Source organism: Leptinotarsa decemlineata, unplaced genomic scaffold (genome assembly GCF_025532065.1).
Source record: "Leptinotarsa decemlineata unplaced genomic scaffold, Ldec_3_MD MMD2_tig00003192_RagTag_RagTag, whole genome shotgun sequence".
Classification (NCBI taxonomy): Eukaryota; Metazoa; Arthropoda; class Insecta; order Coleoptera; family Chrysomelidae; genus Leptinotarsa; species Leptinotarsa decemlineata.
The window spans coordinates 269,501-281,492 of NW_027412582.1; positions in this window are offsets into that span (position 1 = coordinate 269,501).

Genomic DNA, 11,992 nt, shown 5'->3' on the forward strand with positions numbered 1-11,992 from the left:
AACATGCGTTTCCGTATAGGTAAAATACATATAAAGTCTAATTTCTCTTTTCTTCATTATGATTTCCTACCACGAAAGTAACGGCTACATCCATCAATTTATTGATGGTGGAATTGTTGATACAAATGTGTACCATCTGATGAGAACCAACAGAGATTTGCAAATAACGAACAAAACTACTGGCAGAGGAGATCTTATTGCTTTAAAACGGGATTACACTTTAATCAAAACCGAAGGAAACTGTACTGAATTTGAAGATTTAGCTGTACATTTGATGCAGGTGATAAAAAAATTCTATTATCGTATTATACATGTCCCCAAATTGCTCAAGTAATGTCTATGAATTGGTATTTGATTTTGTTCAGGAGCGCGAAGTTAATATTGAAGATACATACAGGGTGTCCCTGGACTTCCTCTTTTCCTCTCGGGAATGTATAGATGGGGTCAAAATATCACCAGTACTTCATATAACTTTTTTTCCTAAAATCCTTCGTTACCAAGTAACGGGCCCTCGAAGTTACAAAATGAAAAATGTTTTTCTTTGATAACTTTTCAAGTGAATATTCAAAATCATCCAAATTTTGGTAATTGACTAAACAAATGAATTCCGTCGATGAGCTTTCATGCAGGAGTCAGTTGAATTTGAAACATTCGAATGTTGAGTTTCATGAGATTCAGATAACTGATCAACACGAAACGTGATTATTCCACACGTATTATGTACATACAAAATATGGAATGAATTCGATATTTCATAGTAGAGTAGCTTGTTAGTTTAAAAACACCACGAATCTACATAACTTGATATTTCTTTTGAAAAAATATCTGCTATCACAATTGTGACTTAAACTTCCATATAGGTACTGTACTTTTTGTTTACGACTTCATTTTAGCATACTTTGTATTATTCCTGTTATAAATGTTGTTGAATTAACGTTATCATTATTATTTCTGCTTTGATAATTATTCATTTCAAATAATGGTGGACGAGCGGGTTTGATGTCGTCGAGTAGAACTACATTTTTATCAAGACTCGTTGCTCCGATCGACTTTCCACACGAGTACTTTTATTCATAAAATTGTCCAAGTAACCTTATTTTGTTGAAAAATATTGAAAAATATCTGTCATTTCAAAGTTTTGGGGTGTGGACCATCGGGGGTAGTCCGTTCCTGACTTTGTAGCAAAACAACTGACTCCTGCATGAAAGCTCATCGACGGAATTCATTTGTTTAGTCAATTACCAAAATTTGGATGATTTTGAATATTCACTTGAAAAGTTATCAAAGAAAAACATTTTTCATTTTGTAAATTCGAGGGCCCGTAACTTGGTTACGAAGACTTTTAGGAAAAAAAGTTATATGAAGTACTGGTGATATTTTGACCCCATCTATACATTCCCGAGAGGAAAAGAGGAAGTCCAGGGACACCTTGTATATTTTCTAAGATTTCAAATTTTCCGCCTTTCCCAACTTCAATTTAAACGCATGTAATCAAAACCTAAAAATAATAACGGAGTTTATAGAATTTAATTCTTTCAAACTTCTTAATCACATACAAAACTTTTAAGGAAAAACTCTCGACGTAATAATCACATCGGAAAATTTTCCATCTTCAAGAGAAAGATCAAAGACCTTCCTCTTGAAAGTGATAATATAATGGTTTGGTGTTGGGAAAAACCCCAGTTAATGCAAGAGTAATGAAAAAGTAGGCTCCTTTCACAAATTCACAATACTTTCTCTACGAGAAACTCGTAGAACCGTTTTCAATTCAAAATACAACTGACTCCGCGGCAGTTACTGGCAATAAAATTCCGCCCCATAAATAACAATTTTCTTCAACATCCCGTTCTCGTACAGATTTTTTTTATCGTACATGAAGATTCATCTCTCGTATTTATCATTCTCTCCATAATAATCAAATAGTTGTTTGTTTCGCGAACATAAATCATAACGCGCGTGTGAACGGGCGAACGCTTTTCCGAAAATTGATTTTTATGTTCCGACTTCCGGAATCGGACGCGAATTTTAAATTCCCTCGACATCGATGTAGAGAGTTTAAACCGTTGAATATGCTTATGGCATCCTGAAATATGGTGGGCGTCCCAAAATAATGGAAACATAGTAATTCTTTTCAGTTTAGAAAAAAATTGGATTTATCAATAACAAAAACATACACTCCTCCTCAAGACAATTAAAGAATCACTTCTTTATGAGCTTGTAATTTTTCAACAGTAAAAAAACTTATTATGTGTTATACATTACAAAACATTATTGAATAATGTTTTGTAATGTATTGGGTATACGTGAGAAAAATAAAGAACTACCAAAATCAAAATGAAAACCCTTCAATTAATGAAATCAAAAGTAAACAAAAGTTGTTTTTGTGTTACAATTAATGGCTCAGTATCTTGTGTTTCCTCCTCGGACAGAAATCACAGCTCGGATTCGCCGGGGCATGGTTTGTATGAGCTTCCTGAGGTTTTCTTGGGGCAAACGATCCCACTTTTCTCGAAGAGCGATTTTTAGCTCCTACAAAGTGGTGGATAGGTTCTGATGGATTCGGATGCCTCCCAGACATGTTCGATGGGATTCAGATCTAGGCTGCAAGCGGGCCACCTCAAAATGGTGATATTGTGATCTTGTAGTTATCGACATATGATCCCTCTAGCATGGAGACTGGGAGAAATAAGTGGTAATACTTGTAGCTTTCTGAAGAGAGGTCTACTAGATTCTATTTGACCAGTTTGTTGCTGGTCAGCCATTTTGAATGTCGTGATCAACGGCGTCGAATTCTGTGGCTAGGTCTAGAAATATACCTTAACATTTTCCTTATCAAACCTAGGCTTCAATTATTTTTCAAACAAAATATAGCATCGTTTTTTCGGTATTGGAGTTATTAATGAAACCAAACTGTCTGTTAGTATTTTTTTAAGCAATGAGGAAATTTATGAGTCTACTTTTCAGGGATGGCAGATTTGTCTTTCCAATATCGTCACGCTTTTATATGTGGTATAAACACATATGGAGTTTATATTATGATTTTCCATTATTCATTGAAACAATCCGTTAATATCATTGCAACTCCCTGACAGTGTTTATCGTTGACAGTTTAGCAATATGAGGGTACAGAAATTTACACCAGTCACCGTGGGGTGATCATCTGACCACAAACTCATTTCAGTGTTGAGTGAATTACCGATAAATGTTGGGGAACAATCTAAGCCACGCAAGGCTGAGTAGGCGGATCTTCGAGACCATTTCCAACATTTTCCCAGGCTAGATGTTAGTTTCAGCTTTAAAGATCCATCAACTTGTGCTTTAGAAGTCACGGAACTTATTCTATCATCCATGAATGCATATATTTCTTTTTCAATGAAACGACTTTCTAACGGCAAACCTTAAGTCTGAAGGAGAACCCCCATCAACCCCATAGGTCCCACCCACCAAAACTCAAAAAGTTTAAATTGCAAACCCCTACTTGTAATACATCATTGAAAAGACTATAAAAATGTTATCCAATGGTATAAATAATAATTGTACAGGGTGAAGCAATAATTGTGAAACTTTGGCCTGTATGGAATATTTAATGGGGTTTTTATTGAATTATATAGTAAGTTTTAAAATTGACACACTATTTATTGCTTTGCGGACGACAGTACACTTATTTCGTCATTACATTGGATCCCAGGACATCGGCTTTTAAAATAAATCAAATTGTTTTTAAGGTACAATTTACGTTCAGAACTTTCATAAAAAAATTAATTTTTGCTTTTTATGACAACCTGTTAATACGAGTCCATTTGATTTCGTAAAAAAGTAAGAATTATTTGTTTATTACGAGGAGATTTTTTCGGGGGATGGGGTTGGTTACCACCCTTACATTTTAGGTGAATTGAGTGGCACCTCCTTATGAAGGTTGCCTTTTGACGTGGATATTTTATGCTTCTGATAAGAAAGTGAATCATACCAAAAACTTACCTACACAACGAATACAACCTGCTGATTTCCTTGAACGCTGATAACACAGAAAAGTTTAAAAAAACCGTTTTAGGGTTAATGAATCCCAATAATTGTTTTTAAAGCACACACAAAAAAAGTAACACCAAATAAGGATAACTCACATAGGAAATTCAGAGTAAATGTTCAAAATGTGCGCCATTTTGCTCAATGCAACAATAAAGATTTTGTTCGAATTTTGCTCTTACATTATTCAACATCTCAGGAGTTATAGCTCGGCATTTATCAATAATTCTACGACGTAATTCATCCAAATTGTCTGGCTGTGTAGCATAAACTTTAGACTTCGAATATCCCCACAAAAAGTAGTCCAGTGGTTTTAAGTCTGGTGATCGTGCTGGTCATTCAATTGGACTTCTTCTGCTAATCCATTGTCCTTCAAAATTATTATTCAAAAAATTTCGAACCTGCTGGGCATAATGGGGTGGTGCACCGTTTTGTTGAAAATGGATGAATTTATCTTGACATCTTGGATCTTGTTCAATTATTTCAACTATACGAGGTTGTATTGCCTCTTCAAGAAATTATAAATGAGAATCACCGGTTAAATTTCCATCAATGAAAAATGGACCTATAATATGATTGCCTAATATTCCGGCCCAGACATTCAACTTTTGGGGATGTTGGGTATGTATTTCTGCGTATTGTCTTGGGTTTTCATCCGACCAAATACGGCAATTGTGACGGTTCACGCAACCATTTTGAAATGAGTTTTCGTCCGAAAAACAGATGTTATAAAGCAGCTCGGGATTTTGCATTAATCTCTCACTCATGCCCTCACAAAACTCCTGTCTTCGGTCAAAATCATCCTCATTGAGTTCATGAACAAGTTTAATTTTGTAAGGATGGAATTTGTGGTTTTTAAGGATTCTCCATGCGCTCATATGGCTTATTCTGGCTATTGCTGATAAACTTCTGGTACTTAACCTGGGATTGGCGATGACTTGACCAATCACTCCAATCGCATTATCGTCATTCACTACCCTTCTCTGAATATTTTTTTTCTTATTTAAAACCGATCCTATCTCCCTGAATTTTGTGACCAAATCCAGAACGTGATTTCTGCTTGGGTGTTTACCAGGATTTTGCTCGTTAAATAAAATTGATGTTCTATTAGCATTTTGGTCGTTGCCAAAAAATAAAGCAATAACTGAAACCCTTTCAGCAGTAGTGTAAGGCATTTTTAAACAAATAACAAATAACAATACACGACCCGTTTAAACAAAACAATCGAACGATGTACTAATGAAAACTGGAAGAAGAGGAGTGGGTATTGATATTAAAAAAGGGATTTTATTCAACAAAAAACTGATAAGAAGAACTGCTCGAAAAATTCTTTATTTAGGCATACAAGTTACCAAGTGCTCTGTCTAATATATTATTAACATGGCAATTTTAACTTCAAATTATCTCTAAAACTAATCGTTACAAAAATTTTCTTTCAACAGAGTTGTAAAGGTATTCAAAAGACCTTTAAAACAAGGTGCCATTCGACCTACTTTCCCTATCTAAATAAGGGTCGTCGTACGTACCCCCCTCCGAGGGGTGCGTACTACAAAAAATCTGATTAGTCTGATTAGAAATCGACATTTCCGAGATTTTTTCAAAATCTTACTTTTTATATTAAAAAACGGCTCTGTTAAGTTTTCGTTGTTACACACTGTACAAATATATAATATTACAAACAATTTATATTAATTTACGAGCCATAAACATGAAAAATAAAGATAAAAGTAAAAGTAAAAGTTATCTTAACACTATGATTTTCACAATATTAGTTTCAATTCAACAAATAAGAAAATTTATTTGAGAAGTAGTTATAATCAGTTAGCATTATGATGATAAATCAATAATTTGTTTGATTATAATGTTTCTAAACATACTTTGAGTCATTGGCCAATCCAGATCAATGAGTGTGTTATAATAATTTGCTAGTCGACACATAGTTGCAAGAAGAGCTCTAGTAGTTCTATGTAAAACAGGGATATTAAATGTAACAGAAGAGCGCATTCTCTTTGGAGGCACATTAAACCGCAGTAAAGAAAGTAACGTTGGTGAATTAGTTTTATTATTAATAATTCTAAACAAAATCAACAAAATGTTAAGCACTCTTCGATCTTCCAAAGATAGAATTTTGAATTCATGTCTACGATGGGTAGTTCTAACTACATTATAATCGGGATATACATGTTGCTTTCAATAATACTTATTGAAAATTTGTTTTGAATTTTTTTTTCTAGCAAGAATAATGTAATCTGGTATTCTCCATGCCAAATTATTGCACCAAATTCTAATTTGGGTCTTACTAAACTATAATACAAAATTTTAAGGGAATGTACATTGGTACATATCAGAAATTCGCGAGGAACTGCGGCTGCTCATCGTGTTGAGGTTCAACTCAGTACACCTCGAACTTCACTGTTCAAGAACTATTTTTCAATTTAGAGAACTGCGTTTATGCAGAATAAACTTCCTGAGACCGTTTTTCCAAATGGATTTATTCTCCAGCGATTGAAATCCATTGTGAATCGCTACTTTCGCACAGGCACCGCTTTAAGAGCGCCTTAAGGAGTTTGCCAAAAAAAAAACACTTCCGCTTCCTCTAATTGCCTAAAATCTCTAGCAATTTCTGGTTTATAACCAAAGCATTTCAGTAGGTACTCCAAATACATGAATAATACAGTGAATACTGTCAACTTGAAACATTCGAAAATTGATTTTTATGTTCCGGCTACCGGAAAATCGGACGTGAATGTTAAATTCCGTGAATATCGACGAGTCGGCAGCGAAATACCCTGCGGAGGGTTTACACTGTTAAATATGCTTATGGCATTCTAAAATTCGATTCAAGTCCTGGGAACTGAATATGGCTGTTTCCGGTTTATCCCACATTAAATATGTAAATTATGAATGGTTTCTATCTTGGGTAGATAACAGTCATACATGAGTCCCTTGCGACCAATTTTAATTGGATTATATGACTGTCCCTTCCAATGACGGTGTTGTTCATTGCTGGCGTGGTTATGCTCAACCAAATGCACCCGGCAAGGGAAAGAGTTGGTTGGTGTGAAAATGTGTTATTTGCTCCTCATCAAAAGTTATCGGGATATGAACTGTTGAGTTGATAACGGACAGGGCCCGAAAACAACAGCAAATGGGCGTTTGGAATTCCTTAAATATTCGGCTCGTTATTTTTCATTAGAAGGGTTTCCACATGTTGGAAATGATAAGCAGAGAACTAAATTGGAGAATTTTCCATATCTTATTAGCTTCAACTCAATCGACGAATCAAAATGAACTACATAATAAATTACTTAATTATTGTTTGAATAATGAAATAAAAAAACAATTGTTACGATTGATAGCTATTCATGTCACCAGTTTGATTATAGTATAGTCTAGTTCACATATACCATTTTTTCCTGAAAATATGAAAGTTTTTATACAGTATCATCCTCAAAGCATTCACCATATGAGAAACTTATTCATTAAGGGGGTTTTCAACAAAAAGTTATTCCTGATAAAAGTGAATAAATATAGTGAAACATACCTAATAAATGAGGAGCCTTTAAATATCTCGTATATTACGTGTGTTTTCCTGTATTTTGTTAGTACATGTTTAGTTTCAGGAGGTGCACAAACTTTCATCAGAAATAACTTTTTGTCGAAAATCCCTTAATAAATAAGATTCCCATATGGTGCATACTTCAGGGTTGACACTGTCTCCGAAAAAGTTTAGAGAAAAGTTCGAAAAGACGCTGAAAAAAAAATCACAAAAGTTACAAACAAATAAGTGGAAAAAATTGGGGTTTGGTATTTTTTTGGTTCCTCGAATGGTATCTCGAGAAATATTCAAAATTTTCGAATTTAAAAAAAAAAGGAAAATTTTTATACTAATTTTTCCATTAATTATGCATTTGTTAAATGATAATTTTTTCAACTCAAATTCAACTGAAACTAAAACCCTAGAATTTTTTTCACTCCCTGAAGTTATTCTCTATAGGCTAATGAATAGGTCGCCGTTGAAAAAATTAAAAAATTTTGATTTCCAACTTTTTTATTAACAATTATCAATTCTTCGATAAAATTATTACAATGTGTTAAAACAAAAATGAAAATAAAATAAATACAACAATAAAAATTAATTGGCGCTCCGGGGCGACTTCATTGAAATTGAAAATAAAAAAAAAATAATATCTGAATCTTGATTATTTCGATGTTTTACGGTTGAAAGCTCCTTATTATTATTTTTTTAATTATAATAATAATAATAATACTGGTCTTTATTGGGTGAAATAGAATATGCGAAGTTTGAAAAAGCAGTGTAGGACACTACAAGTTTGTTCTACCAGTGTTATTGTTCGAAGAATTGTTAAAAACAAATGCATTGTTTATGAGTAAATCTAAAAAATTTTTTTTGTAATATATTTATTGACGAAGATTATGATTTTTACAGAAAATACAGTTCCTTGAAAAATTATTTGTTGCTCAAAAATGCGTTTATTTATTAACAATCGTTTTTGCGAACAATTACAATTGAAGAATAATTTTTTTTTCTCTAAAAATCATAAATTCCATTTTAATCTGAGATTTGAAGAGAAGTATTTTTTTTCTTTTGCATTTGTTTATTTAAAAAAGAATTTGTTATGAATACATTGTTTTTTTTAAATTTTTTTAATTAAAATATATAATAAAAGTAGCCATGTAAGTTTTTTTTTTAATTCATTCTTTATATAGCTTTCAATATTATCATGCCTTGAAACTTGTTTTTTTAATAAATTGATGGATGTAGCCGTTACTACTTGGTAGGAAATCATAATAAAGAAAAGAGAATTGAAACTTTTTATGTTTTTTACCACTTTTATTTATAACTAACGTTACTGAATTTTGCCTTATAAGGACATTCTCAAACTTATACAATAATTTATAAGTTTGAATTATGTCTTTATTTAATATTGAAGCCCCAAAGTTCTACAGTTCTGACTAAAAAGAAAGCATCATTAGGTGTGTCTGCGCCACAATACAAACATGAATCTTCCAGTACTAGATTCTTGAAATGACAAAACACAACTCATCAGCGTTAGTGAATTCAGTTCTTCTCAAAAAGGGAATTTAATTGCATAGAAGTACACGGCAAACACATGAAAAACTCCATCAAAATGCGAACAAAGGTGAACTTCATCATACGCTCATTAATTTAATTAGAGTCGGACGTGAAAAAATATATAGGGTTTCTTTTGATATTTCGCACTAATTGAATGGAAGAGAACGGTTATTCCGCGTGTAACATAATCCACAGTCAGAATTCACAAAAGATCTTGAAATATGGTATGTGAAAAGGGACGCTTTTCGGGCTGAATTAAAAAATAATGAACAGATTTTTTCCATTAGTTGTGCCTCTGTCACGATATCAACGGTGTATGGTCAGTGAAAAGAGATTTGGTGGGATATTTCGAATTCTGTCATTACCTACTTCAGAGACAGAATTCCAGTGTTCTGCTGAATCATTGCTAGGAAGGTGTGTTTATAATGAAATGGACTCATTTTTATACGAATTCCAAATACTGTCAAAATATCAACACGGTTTCTGTTAAGGTACAATTTTTTAAAATATATCTACGACTCGCTAGATAAAAAAAAATATGTGGAACCACTTGTATCCGACTCATCGAAAACATTTGATATCATTGACCTGAAGATAATCAGGTCAATGATATCAAATCAGATAAAACCACTCGGTTTTCTTGGAAATTTTTAATGGTTTCGGGGGTATCTTTGTCTCTGATTGAGAAATATTCATCTAACAGTTAAAAAGCAGTTATATAACGACTCCGCTTATAACGACTATCGGTTTAGAGCGACGATAATGTTTACTCAAGTTTAGTTTCATATTTAATTATTGAGAAAATATACCGTTTAGTGCGACTCCGGTTTAAGGGACCAACCGCTTATAGCGACCGTTTTTCATGATAATACATCATGTTAAAACGTCGCGCAATGTTTTATTTACACAATCTGCGCACCAATACCTCGGCGCACTTCCTCTTCCTAGGTACCTCTATCGATAGGTACTACTATCAGATATTAATAGACTGATTTTACGCCAGAGGTTCCACAAAATGAATTTCGACGAAATAAATTCTGTGAAGCGAAATTGTTTCGTGATACCCGATGTTACCGCTGCTTTAAATTCGGATCTGGATTCTTTGATAAATGTATCTGCAGCACATAATCTGAAGTTGAACGCGAGTAAGTCCAGTGCATTGTTTTTCGGACCGAAGCTCTAACGTAATCTAGCCAGTACCTCAATCGACATCATTTTGGGTGGGGAAAAATTCCCATAAAGAATGAAACAAAAAATCTCGGACTCTGGTTAGACCAGTGGTCGCCAACCTCTTCAATGTGTTGAGCTACTTTGTTAATTTTGGAATAAACAGCGAGCTACCCACACGGAAGCCACGTAACGCAACGTAAATGAAATAATCCACAGTTAATTTATCATTATATGTATTTATTTTACTACTTAACTGGTAATACATAATACATAGGTACTTATAATAAACTAATAACAAAATAACTAATATTACTAGTACGTACTTGTTCATAGCTACATTCCTACCTATAAAACGAAGGTGTTTGAAAAATAAACACAAACTTTCATCCAGCCACAACGGCATGTCACGTATGATTTAAAAATAGTTAACAATAACAACAAAAAAGTAACGTACTATCATGAAAATAAACATTGAAAAATAAAAAAGCACGTTCAATGAAAAGGCTGACACTCAGACTCATCGATAACTTTTTTAATGTTTGCAGTATAATTTGATGCAGCCATTCGAATACAATTATCCAAATGTTCATCTGTAAGTCGATTGCGATATTTGTTCTTAATAAACTTCGTATTGGAAAAAGAAGATTCACACAAATAGGTTGAACTGAATAATGCTTTCATTTTCAAGGCAACACGGCATAGAACTGAATATTTGTCTTTACTTACAATAGGCCAGATACATTCAGTACTTGAGACTAACGATTTTAAGGCTAAATCATTTTGAAACTCAATGACTTCCATTTCTGTTGCAGCGATGTCTTCGCCAAAGTTCTGCATAACACAAGTTGCAAACTGTTGGATATCAATTTCCATAAAGGGTGAAACAACAAACTGTGCTACTAAAGCCATTTCATTGAAATCCTTAAAACGATTTTTGAAGTTATTCTTCAGGGTAGAAATTATTTCTACATGATATTTGTTGTCATAGGGTTCTAATGGATTTTGAGATATTTTTTCTGAAACTCCAAAACTCCAGCTTTTTGATAAATGCTTTTAAATCTAAGCCAGATTGAATTTTCTAGTTCCGGAGTCGTTCATCGCGTTGTTTGAAAAATGGAACTATGCCAGATAGGACATCATTAAAACGTTTCAGCACCCGTTCTCTACTTAACCATCAGACTTCAGAGTGAAGGAGTAGGTCCCCGTATTGACAGTCAACTTCATCGGCCAAGGTTCTGAATATTCTTCTTTGTAACGCTTGTCTAATCTTGTTCACAATTTTTACTATCAGTTTCATAACATTGTTTAGTTTCAGGAAATTTCCACATAATGCTTGCTGATGGATAATGCAGTGGTAACAGAGAAATTGCGGAAAAGTTTCATCTTTACGACATAACGCCTCCAGACCCTTATCACAACCCACCATAGCTGGAGCGCCATCGGTTGTCAAGCCTACCATTTTCGATATTGGAATTTTCTCGGAAGAAATAATATTTTTTGAATGGGAAAACAACTCATGTCCAGTAGTGTGACCTTTCAGTGGAATGAACTTCAAAAGATCTTCTTTAATCGTAAAATCACTAAAAACCATGCTGACGAACACGGCCATCTGGGCAGTGTTAACGACATCTGTTGATTCATCCAGTTGAAGTGAAAAATAAACACAGTTATCTAAGTCAGTTCTTAACTGTAAAAAAATAT